Raw genomic sequence first — 11,357 nt, 5'->3', positions numbered from 1 at the left:
TATCACAGCATGAAAGCCTTCCCATGTAATTTCAACAGAAATAGCATTTTATGGTTATATTACCGTATTTTTCGGACTATAAGTCGCAGTTTTTTTCATAGTTTGGCTGGGGGTGAGACTTATACTCTGGAGCGACTTATGTGTGGAATTATTACCAAATTATTATTAAAGATGTCCTGATCGATCGGCATCCCAATCGATCGGGTCCGATCACGTCATTTTCAAAGTATCGGAATCGGCAAAAAAATATCGGACATGCCTTTTTTTTAACATATATATATTTTAATTAAATCGTTTTCTAATTGTATTTCACGTTACAGATAAAATGTCTTACACTCATCCAGAGTTTTTAGTTTTGGCTTAAAGTAGGACTGTCAACTTTACCGCGTTAACGGTGGTAATTAATTTTTTAAAAATTAATCACGTTTAAATATTTAATGCAATTAATGCATGTGCTGCACGACCCACTCACGCATTGTCACGTTCAATTTATAAAGGCGCCGTTTTACCTATATATATAGAGCTAAAAGGCAGTGTAAAATGAGTAGAGTGAATTTAGGCAGTCTTTGGAGCCTTTATTTAATTGGCTAAAGCCTTAAAATCCCCCTCTTAACAATTAAAAATATCGTGGGAAGCAATGTGGGGAAGAAAGGTGGTAGTTGATCTTTTTCTTAACACCATATGTTATTTCTCAACACAGAGAAGATATATCAATTGGTGTCACTACGCACAGTCATGGTTGCACTTCCCATCATGCATTTGGGCAGAACAGTTAAATGGCTATAGTATCATTTACTGAAAGCTCAACAAATACACTAGATGGCAATATTTAGTCACAATATACAAAGTCACATTTATCCTTTAAGAATTACAAGTCTTTCTATCCGTGGATCCCTCTCACAGAAAGAATGTTAATAATGTAAATGCCATCTTGAGGATTTATTGTCATAATAAACAAATACAGTACTTATGTACTGTATGTTGAATGTATATATTCGTCCGAGTTTTATTCATTTTTTTCTTAATGCATTGCCAAAATGTATATGATCGGGAAAAATTATCGGGAATGATTGGAATTGAACCGGGAGCAAAAAAAAAAGCAATCGGATCGGGAAATATCGGTGATCGGCAGATACTCAAACTAAAACGATCGGGATCGGATCGGGAGCAAAAAACATGATCGGAACAACCCTAATTATTATATCATTTCACATGTTGTTTTAGTGTTTTGGAGTGACACTGATGGTTTGGTAAACTTGTTAGCATGTTCTTTATGCTATAGTTATCTGAATAAGTTACTAGTGATGGCCAAATGAAGCCTCATGAAGCAATGAAGCTTTGCAGCCAATTGGTTTGCACATGTAGCAAAGCTTCATGGTGCTTCATTTACCCTATGGCGCCATCAAGTGGTCTAGAAGCCCAAGAGGTCAACATTGTTGAGAATTCAATGGCTTAAGACAAAGATATGAATGTGCTTGTGTTAATAATTTAGTATGTGAACAAAATACAACAAGTGCTAAGGGTAATTTGTTATTCATTTTTATTTAGAAATAATAGCTTTCCCACAGTGGCTGGCTTTAAACAGTTTCTTTTTTAAAAAAAAAATATTTCACCAGCTTTAGAAAATATTCTTTCACAAGGCACAAATGAAGCTGGGGTGCAGAGAAATGTGTGAGTGCCAGTTTATATAAATTTGGGTAGGTATTCTTTTGTGCCTCCCAGTACACTAATGGATTGTTCGTTCTGTTGATGTTTGGTTCAGATAGGTACACACACACACACTCACATTTATATTAAAGTAGTTTTTCTCCCTTACCTTATTGAAAGCAATCAAATCAAAATGTTCCCATACAGGGGAGGATCGCTCTTTTCGCGCAGGTTCCATCGCAAGCAAAGGACAAGGCTCGAAAAAAGATTGCGCCGGTTGCACTGTTCACAGATGTAACAAGTACAGGAGCCCGAAATCCACAAAATGTGAGATAACAGGCGATCGCCATTGCGTTTTGCAACCAATTTATACCGTAGTCTGTCCTGTTTTTGCAATATGTGCCAAACGTTGGATCACTTCCGAAGCACTCACGAGATTCAGCCGGCCGCCGGCGAGGCTTCCCACGTCATCATTTCCGGGTTTTGCCGAAATGAAGCGCGCCTCGCTACAAGCTTCGTGGAAACCCCCCTCCCATTACTCGACACAAGCTTCGGAACCTCGGCTCATTTCGTCCCATCACTATGAATAACTCTTAATAGCTATGTTAGGTTAAGATACCGTCCATGTTCGCATTTTGTTGTTCATGTATCATGTAACATTATCATACTATACACTTATTCAGCATGTTCTGTATTGTATTTTTATTTTAAATTGCCTTTCAAAATGACATATCTGTTCTATGTGTTGGATTTTATCAAGAAAATTTCCCCAAAAAATGCGATTTATACTCCGGTGCGACTTTTATGTTTTTTTCCTCTCCGTTAGGCATTTTATGGCTGGTGCGACTTATACTCAGGTGCGACTTATAGTCCAAAAAATACGGTAACTGCTTTGGTCATCTAACATTTTAGCAGAGTAGTAACACATGACACAAGTCCACTTGAGGGGATTAGTGCGTGACACGTGAATTAAGCTATTCTTGTTACGTGCAGCCCTTTTTTTTAATTAAAAAATATCTATTCAGGACAATGGCACTATCGTTTCATCCAGGTAAATCTACTAAGTGAATTTAGACCACGCAATCTGCCTTTGACTCATACTGCTTACACATCCTTTTTGTCTTTAGTGCCTTATGCATGCCATTGGTTAGCTTGCTTATCCCATTGGCTTTATTGTTGGACATGCTTCTCTAGATTATGTGCGATTCCACGTAGTAATTGCTATCTGAATCTGACATCGGTTTGAAATAATATACAAGTTTTGGGATAGGGGGTGAAATTGCCTGCTGTGATTCTCCATCTGTGTAGTATTGAAATGGAACGTCCTCCTTTACCATGCTGGCCCAGAATAAGCTTCACTTTAAAGGATCAATTCTTTTATTATTGAAGTCAGTCTCAGCAGTGCAGGATAATACATTCTACATTGATCCTCCTCACAACCTCCCCCCCCAAAAACCGCTTTATTGCCATTCCTTGCAGCGAACCTCACATTTAAAAATATATGTGCCACAGAATAAAGATTTTACAAAGTGACTGCAGGACAAATAAGCCATATAAAACTAGGTATTCATATTTTAGAGGGAAGGAAAGACGGCAGACAATAAGGATTCACAGTTGCCAGCAGGCATTTTGAATATCATTACTAGCTTTGTAGTGAGAAATTGAAATCCTAAGCATAAATAAAGTACCTGGTAATTAAAAACTGTGTCACAGGACCAAAGCTTTTATTCCTGACTCCAGAAAGTCTGCCTGCCCACGAATCTGCCTTCATGGGCATATAATAGGTGTAAAAATTGTGGTGAAGTTTGACACAGAGAAATTAGTTTCGGACTGTGTGTTTATGGTACAACTTAAGCATGGATATCATTTTGTAATCTAATGACTGTCTCATTAGTTATTACTTGCATATTCTTGTAAGGCGATATTTTCCATCAATGTCTGGGCAGACTCCTCTGCAGTTCCATTTATTATATTCATTTAACCCCATTCAAGATGAGATAAAATTGCACTATTTATCTTTCCAATCACATATGACTATCATGTTTCAGCAAAATTGGCTGTCTGGTTTCAGAACACTTTCAGTCATTTGCGGTCTGTGAAACAGCCACAAACAGCTTGACATGGCGGTATCACAATCAAACCCTCAAGCATGAGTTCCAGTGCCTTATTGAACAAATTTGCGCCAGCAGTTGAGGACTTTAATGATCTGGACCCACTGGGGTCTGGTGCTTCACGCCTACGGGCTAGCTGCTCGATGCCCAATCAATTGCTTTTTATTAAAATTGTTTGCAAGGCAACACAAATCCATATTGTTTTGCCTCCGTCTCGGGCACCCATGTGAAATATGTCGGGCATCTTTCTATATTTTTTTTTCCAGATGAATGCAGAAAATGATTGTTGGATATGCATGAGAATAAAATACAGCGGTATTATCGGAATATCCATTACAACATTGACTTTCGTAAGAAATGCATTTGTGATTATCTTGTTTTCGCCTCCCTCAACAGGGCTGAATTACATTTCATATTATCCCTGGTATTAAGGCAAAATTAATAACACAAGTAATTAAAATACTTATGGCTAATGATATGCTGCGAGGGCCCTATTGATTTCGTCGAGATGCATCTGGTGGAAAAATCTTGGATTGTTGCCTGATGACAGGCAGTGCCAGCTAGCTCAGCCCTGGAGTGGCTGCATGTAAAATATGATTAATTTTAGAATAGAAGTCTCAATCCCTAATTTAAAGTTATTTATTTCCAATCTGTCATCGACTAAACTTGATGATCTTTTGCATCGGCACGGAATCCTTATGTGCATGATAGACTTTTCCACACACTTCATTCTTTTGCAAATCTTAATATATTTGGCCATCCAGATTTGTCCCATTGCGGGTATTAGCACCCTCCATTTTTAATAGACAACATGCTGACTGACATTTTAATATTAGTTGCGCAATGTTGAAAATGCACAGAACATTTTACTAAATGCCAGTTACTCTTGAGCATTAGGTGTGTGTAAAAAAACTGGTGTAATCTGCATTCTTATTTCCTTGATTTTGGTAATAAAAATAAAGAATTAAGACACATTCAATTAAATTTTCTTCTATAGGCTGGACTTTCTTTTTTAGTTTGTCACTTGCTTTCTGTACTGAGATGGATAAATTGTTATACATTTTTAAGTTTCCCAATCTAACCATTTAAGAATTTTCTCGATCAGCTAGTCCCCCCCAGCAAAAAGAAAAAAAAAATCTCCACAATTTTACAGATTCTCACGACTTTGAATTTGAGAATAGATGAGCTGCTGCCTTTGAGGTGAGAAGACAGTGACAGGCAGTTGCAAATACCTGCCAAAAGAGGGCAACATGATGTCAGTTTTGGACCCCCGCCCCCTTCATGGTCCTGCAAACCACTGCACCGCAAACCCAATGAGGAGCCGGGTGAGTAGAAAAAGGATGGGGGGTTGTAGGTGCTGGGTTAAACGTGTAAGTAACAATAATTTACATTTATGCCTGGAACGGCTTCCTCGCGCTGTCAGTCAGCAGTTCAAAGCACTCCTTCATTCTCCTGGCAACAAAGCGGGTCGTCTTGTCACATAGGCGCCAGGTAGCAAAGCAGAGGATGGAGTTCTTCACAGCCAAGGTTTCATTAGAGAACACCTTGCCTCAGTGTGGTGACCTGCTTCAAAAATAAAAAGTGTGATGGGAGAAATTAAACATAATATGTTTCCCGTCTCTAAGTCTAAGCACTCATCATCGTGCAGAAGTGGCTGTTCTACACACCCGAAAGTGACTTTGGGCCTCAGACAAGGTCGTTTGCATTCAAAAGCTTGTGGCGCCTTTTTAAATTTATCTCCGAGTTGTCAGATTTGCATCTGTGCTCTCTCTCAAAAAACCATTTCCCATTCTAAGATTTTCATGAGTTGACGTGCTGGTCAGAGCTTTGTGCTTTATTGAAAAAAGCACAAAACAGCAGCAATAGATCAGACGTAACGGCACCTTTTGCCATCGCTTGTATTTTAGGCTGTAAAAATCTCACAGCCCATTTGTTCTATGATGTGACAGCATTGATGATATGATGACAGATGTCGTACCAGCCCACCCCACGATGCCAACAACCACCACCCACCCAATATCTTCTCCCCTCTTATTTAACTCTCTCACACCAAGGGCGTAGGTTTGGTCTCAACAATGGATAGGGACGATGTAACAGCATAACTTGAAAGTACACTTTTTGTTGGGGACGAGACACTAATATGACCAAAAGATTGAATATACGAATTAGGGCTGCATCTATCGAATATTTTAGTAATCGAGTAATCGACTGAAAATTCTATCGATTAATCCAGTAATCGGATAAAACATTTTTTTTTAGGTAAAGAGCAATTATACATATACATGAGAAAAAAGGACATTTAATCCAATATTGAACCATTCTCAGTCAATCAATGTCTTTATTTTCCATGTACATTGTTGAAAACAGCCAACAATTGCATCTAAGATGTGACTAGAAAAAAAATTAATTGCTTTCACTCCCAAAACTTCTAGATCTTATAAAAAAAAAACAAAAAACATATGTCTTACCTAAAAATGTAATTACGCTTGATAACACACATCACTTGAAAGCTATGTGTTTTTCCCACGTGTTTCAATTTAATTTCCATTTGTGTCAAGCTATTTTTAAGTTCTATTTAAGTTTTAAGTTAGTCTAAACTCTAAGTACTGATAGGATTTTGAGTTTTTGCAGTGTTCAAAATAAATTTATAATACCTGCTGTATTGGAGCACATTAGGGACCAGTGCTACTTGGTGACTACTGAGCTAAAATTGACAGTGATCTTTATTATGTTTTAATTTTACACCCTCATCACTCTACAGCGCTGTTTTTTTACAGATTAAATAAAGCCTGTATGTAAGACACGTTAGCCACGCACTGACAGTGGTCATAATCAATAGAAACCAAGCCCTCCGAGGGGCTAACGTTACTGTACGTGATTGAATGACAGTAACGTTATATTTACTAGCGATGAGAAGTCTACTGCTTAAAGATGGCGGCTGTTTACTAACGCTGCCCAGACGCGGCCGAGTCTGTCATTTCGCATCTAGTCCTAAATGCATGCGATAACTATGAGACGCATCGGACACTATCTGCTACCACACTAGCATCATGCGGGCGTAGTTTTTAGCAACATCGGTGTAGTTTGTAGCGGCTGTTTTTAAAAAAAAATTGCTTCCTCCTCTACGCGCGTGATATCGGTGCGTTGTCCCGCATTAAAAGTAGTCGGGGCAAAACGTGATGCTTAGAGCTGGCAAAATTAAACGATTCCTCGAGGTGAATAAAATTACTCGGATCAGTTTTTAAACTCGAGTTACTCGAGTTGCTCGAGTATTCATTTCAGCTCCAATACGAATATCAACCAAATTAATGGATAGGCTAAATGATCAATGCAAAATAAATCTGTATTGATTTATACTTTCACGTGTATTGGTTCAGGTGATACACCGTTCGATTCAAACTGTTTGTTTTCAAAAGCTACGAAAGAAACATTTAGAAAATTTCCAGAATAAATGTCTGGATTTTATTAGCAAATTTAAATGGCAATATTTGCAAAATAACTTACATTTTATGAACATACACAATAAATACAAACTTGTTAATAACCTATTAACTAACCTATTAATCAACTTAAGACCACTCAACGTTGTCTGTCTAAGTAAAGAAATTAAATATAACTCAAAATAACAAAAATAAACTAGATACATTTTGAAACTTTTAATTTTTTCGGAAAATTGCCGTTTACGGGCGAACGAAAAATTTTTCGGGGCCGTTTGAAAAATTCCCTGTGTTGCCAGATAATTCCGGTCGTGCCGATACTCGAACGGTGCCGATCGGTGCAACGGTTCGGGCTGCGCGGCGCACCGAAAAAACGCGGAGAATAATGATTGAATAATAATAATAATAATTAGGCTAAAGTTGCAGAACAACGCTATCTGGTCTTTTTCAAAAACCCAGATAATAAAAATAGATCCTTCCTTTAGGTAAAACACCACTGCTTTTGTCAACAAGCACGGCCAAACACAACAAAGAATGAAAGCTCCTTTGGGCTGCTTTAAGACCACGTAAATAAAATAAAAATGACAATTGGGAAGAAGGGGGTAAACCTCGTTTCACTACATTCCCCACAGTTTAATTAATGTTAAAAGTAGGAAACACATTTAGGAGGACACTTCTCTCCAAACAGATTCCTACCCGAGTTTTGCAGGTTCGAAAATTCAGTTTAATGTTATGCTACCGCTGATGCACGTCGGATTTTCAGTAGCAAAATTTGTCATATGTTCCCTACCTCCACAACATTGACATCTTTTTATATTACTTGCAGCGGCTGCTCGTGCTTCTGGCCGGAAAAAAAAAACAGTCTAATATTCCTCCTCTTCGAAGGGGGCCTAGGAGGTGGCATGTTGTCGACATGTTGTAAAACGAATCAGTCAATCAAACGTTCGTTTGAGGGGAAAAAAATTGGACTGGCACAAAGGGGTAAATGTAAGTCTGAACATAATGAAAATATTTTACTTAATAATGGTCAATTCTATCCTTTTAACATATGGGAAGACAATCTAAATGACCTATATGACTCAAGTCTTTATAAAATGCAAATAAGGTTGCTTAAAAGTTGGTGGGGACAATTTGAGCATCCTAAAAAGTTGGTAGTGTTATGTCCCTACCGTCCCTATGCAAACCTACGCCCTTGTCTCACACACATACCGAAAGGCGTACAATGGACCAAAATGCTCGGGTTTGACTGTGAGTTGACTGCAGAGCACATCTACATTGCTCTACTTGGTGGACCCCCATACTCCTCCATTCCCCACCCCTTGGATGCCTTTCCCTTGTCCTCTCTAGAGGAGAGAGGGAGAGTGATAGTCCTTTTTGGCACAGCATTGCCTCTTTGTTCTGGGCCGGACGGCTGCAGGAAGTCACTGAGACAGGGTCAACTGTATTTCACTCTGCGGCCAGCAGAGGACGGCGCGTCATGCATGGCAACATGGTAACTCAAGGCCTTTGGGAGAGGAAAGAAAGCCTCTGTGGCAGCGTTTATTCTTCATTTTGACACCAGCTGTGCATAACTTACATGAGTATTTGTTAGCTGTTATTAATAGAAACAAGCCCTAATTGCATGTATCCTAATTGGTTTCACATGCAGTACCAGTGTAGCAGTACTAACGGCAATGCATAATACTGTAGCGTTGCTGCTGCAATACCACTTAATTACAATGGACATGCACCTTAATAGGGCTTCTAAAAGAAATTACATGCACATTTCCACACAGATGCGTGCAGGGATTTTGGGTTGATGTAGCTATTCAAATAATAAACTCGGTGACTGATAGAAAATTCAATCTGTGAACATTAGAAAGTGATAATGTACGTTATTTCATTTAGGTGTCAAACATGTCTTCTTATTTAACTCATTGGCTGCCATTGATGTCATTAGGAGTGCAATTCATTTTGATTGCGAGGGATGGTAGTGATTATTCGGATTCTGATTATTTTAACCCTTACAGGCAGTCGTTTAACTCATTTGTTCATTTGCCCCTTCCTGTCAAATTTAATAAGATATCCAGCACCTCCAATGACACTGAAAGATGAGCAATCACAACCATTGAATGAATTGGACGTCTCTTGTTGTCAATGAAAAGCAATGAGTCAAATGCTGTGAAAAAAATTCAACTTTAGGGTTAGGGATGAGAATCAAGATCCGATTCCTATTAAAAATCAGTTCCATGCATTTCAATTCCATGGAATCATTTGACAATTTATGTAATGATACTCTTTTAGTGTCTGACCAGTACACTTTATGTCACGTAATTTACACAAGTGACTCAATCTTGACGCAACTAAGAAGTCTTCATGTTTATTCAAAGAGTGATTACTCATCATGTTTACTTATGAAGTTGTAGCTTACTCTTTACACTAATTGATTGACAATTTTCACAGACCATGTCAGTATTCATGAGACTACTTAAAGAAATGATTTCCCCCCCCCAAAAGTCAAGAGAATGGCAAGAGTGTACAAAAAAGTAATCAGATCAAAGGGCGGCTACTTTGAAGATACTAGAATATTATACATATTTTTAGTTATTTCACCATTTTTCATTGCTAAGTACATAATTCCCTATGTGTTAATTCATAATTTTATTACCTTCAATGAAGATCTGCAATGTATATACAGTGGGGAAAATAAGTATTTAGTCAACCACTAATTGTGCAAGTTCTCCCTCTTGAAAATATTAGAGGCCTGTAATTGTCAACATGGGTAAACCTCAACCATGAGAGACAGAATGTGGGGGGAAACACAATTCGTGGTTCACCACCTCCAAACACGACAACCTGTGTTTCTACCAAAAAGTTCTATTTTGGTTTCATCTGACCATAACACATTCTCCCAGTCCTCTGGATCATCCAAATGCTCTCTAGAGAACCGCAGACAGGCCTGGACGTGTACTGGCTTCAGCAGGGGGACACGTCTGGCATTGCAGGATTTGAGTCCCCGGCGGTGCATTTTGTTACTGATAGTTACCTTTGTTACTGTGGTCCCAGCTCTCTGTAGGTCATTCACTAGGTACCTGCGTGTGGTTTTGGGATTTTTGCTCACCTTTCTTGTTATCATTTTGACGCCACGGGGTGAGATCTTGCATGGAGCCCCAGATCGAGGGAGATTATTAGTGGTCTTGTATGTCTTCCATTTTCTAATAATTGCTCCCACAGTTGATTTCTTTACACCAAGTGTTTTACCTATTGCAGATTCAGTCTTCCCAGCCTGGTGCAGGTCTACAATTTTGTCTATGGTGTCCTTCGACAGCCTATTTGGTCTTGGCCAATTGTGGAGTTTGGAGTGTGACTGACTGACTGAAGTTGTGGACAGGTGTCTTTTATACGGATAATGTGTTAAAACAGGTGCCATTAGTACAGGTATCGAGTGGAGCCTCGTTAGACCTCGTTAGAAGAAGTTAGACCTCTTTGACAGCCAGAAATCTTGCTTGTTTGTAGGTGACCAAATACTTATTTTCCACTCTGATTTGGAAATAAATTCTTTAAAAAACAAACAATGTGATTTTCTGTTTTTTTTTTCTCCACATTCTGTCTGTCATGGTTGAGGTTTACCAATGTTGACAATTACAGGCCTCTCAAATTTTTTTCAAGTAGGAGAACTTGCACAATTTGTGGTTGACAAAATACTTATTTGCCCCACTGTATTATTGAAAATAAAGAAAATGCACAAATGTGAAAATGTGTCCAAACTTTTGGCCTGTACTGTATATGTGTATATAACATTTTGGCTTATACATGATCCAAAATCTTATATCCACATATGTAAAATTAAGCTTTTTAAATTTTAATTTCTAAAATAAAAAATAGTCACTTGCCCTATGAAGGGTTTTCCTTTCTTCATTTTTCCTCCATCAATAATATTTATTTAAAAAAAAAAAAAAAAAAAAAAACCTCTTACACAAAGATAGCCAAGAAAGTTAAAGTGATTCCTTTTTTCCCCTCCCTCAAGAATAGCAAAAATGTTTCCCTCCGAAACAACTATTCTTAGTTAAACTGGCTTGATGCTATTCTGTTCCTTTGACCTCCCCAACTGTTTCATGAGTTCACACGTGTACACGCACATACTCTCACTCGAACTCTGAATCTTTGAGTACAACATTCCTCA

This window comes from Corythoichthys intestinalis, chromosome 10, assembly GCF_030265065.1.
Source record: "Corythoichthys intestinalis isolate RoL2023-P3 chromosome 10, ASM3026506v1, whole genome shotgun sequence".
NCBI classification, from domain to species: Eukaryota; Metazoa; Chordata; class Actinopteri; order Syngnathiformes; family Syngnathidae; genus Corythoichthys; species Corythoichthys intestinalis.
The sequence above is the reverse complement of the archived record's forward strand: the minus strand, read 5'-3'. Positions refer to the sequence as shown.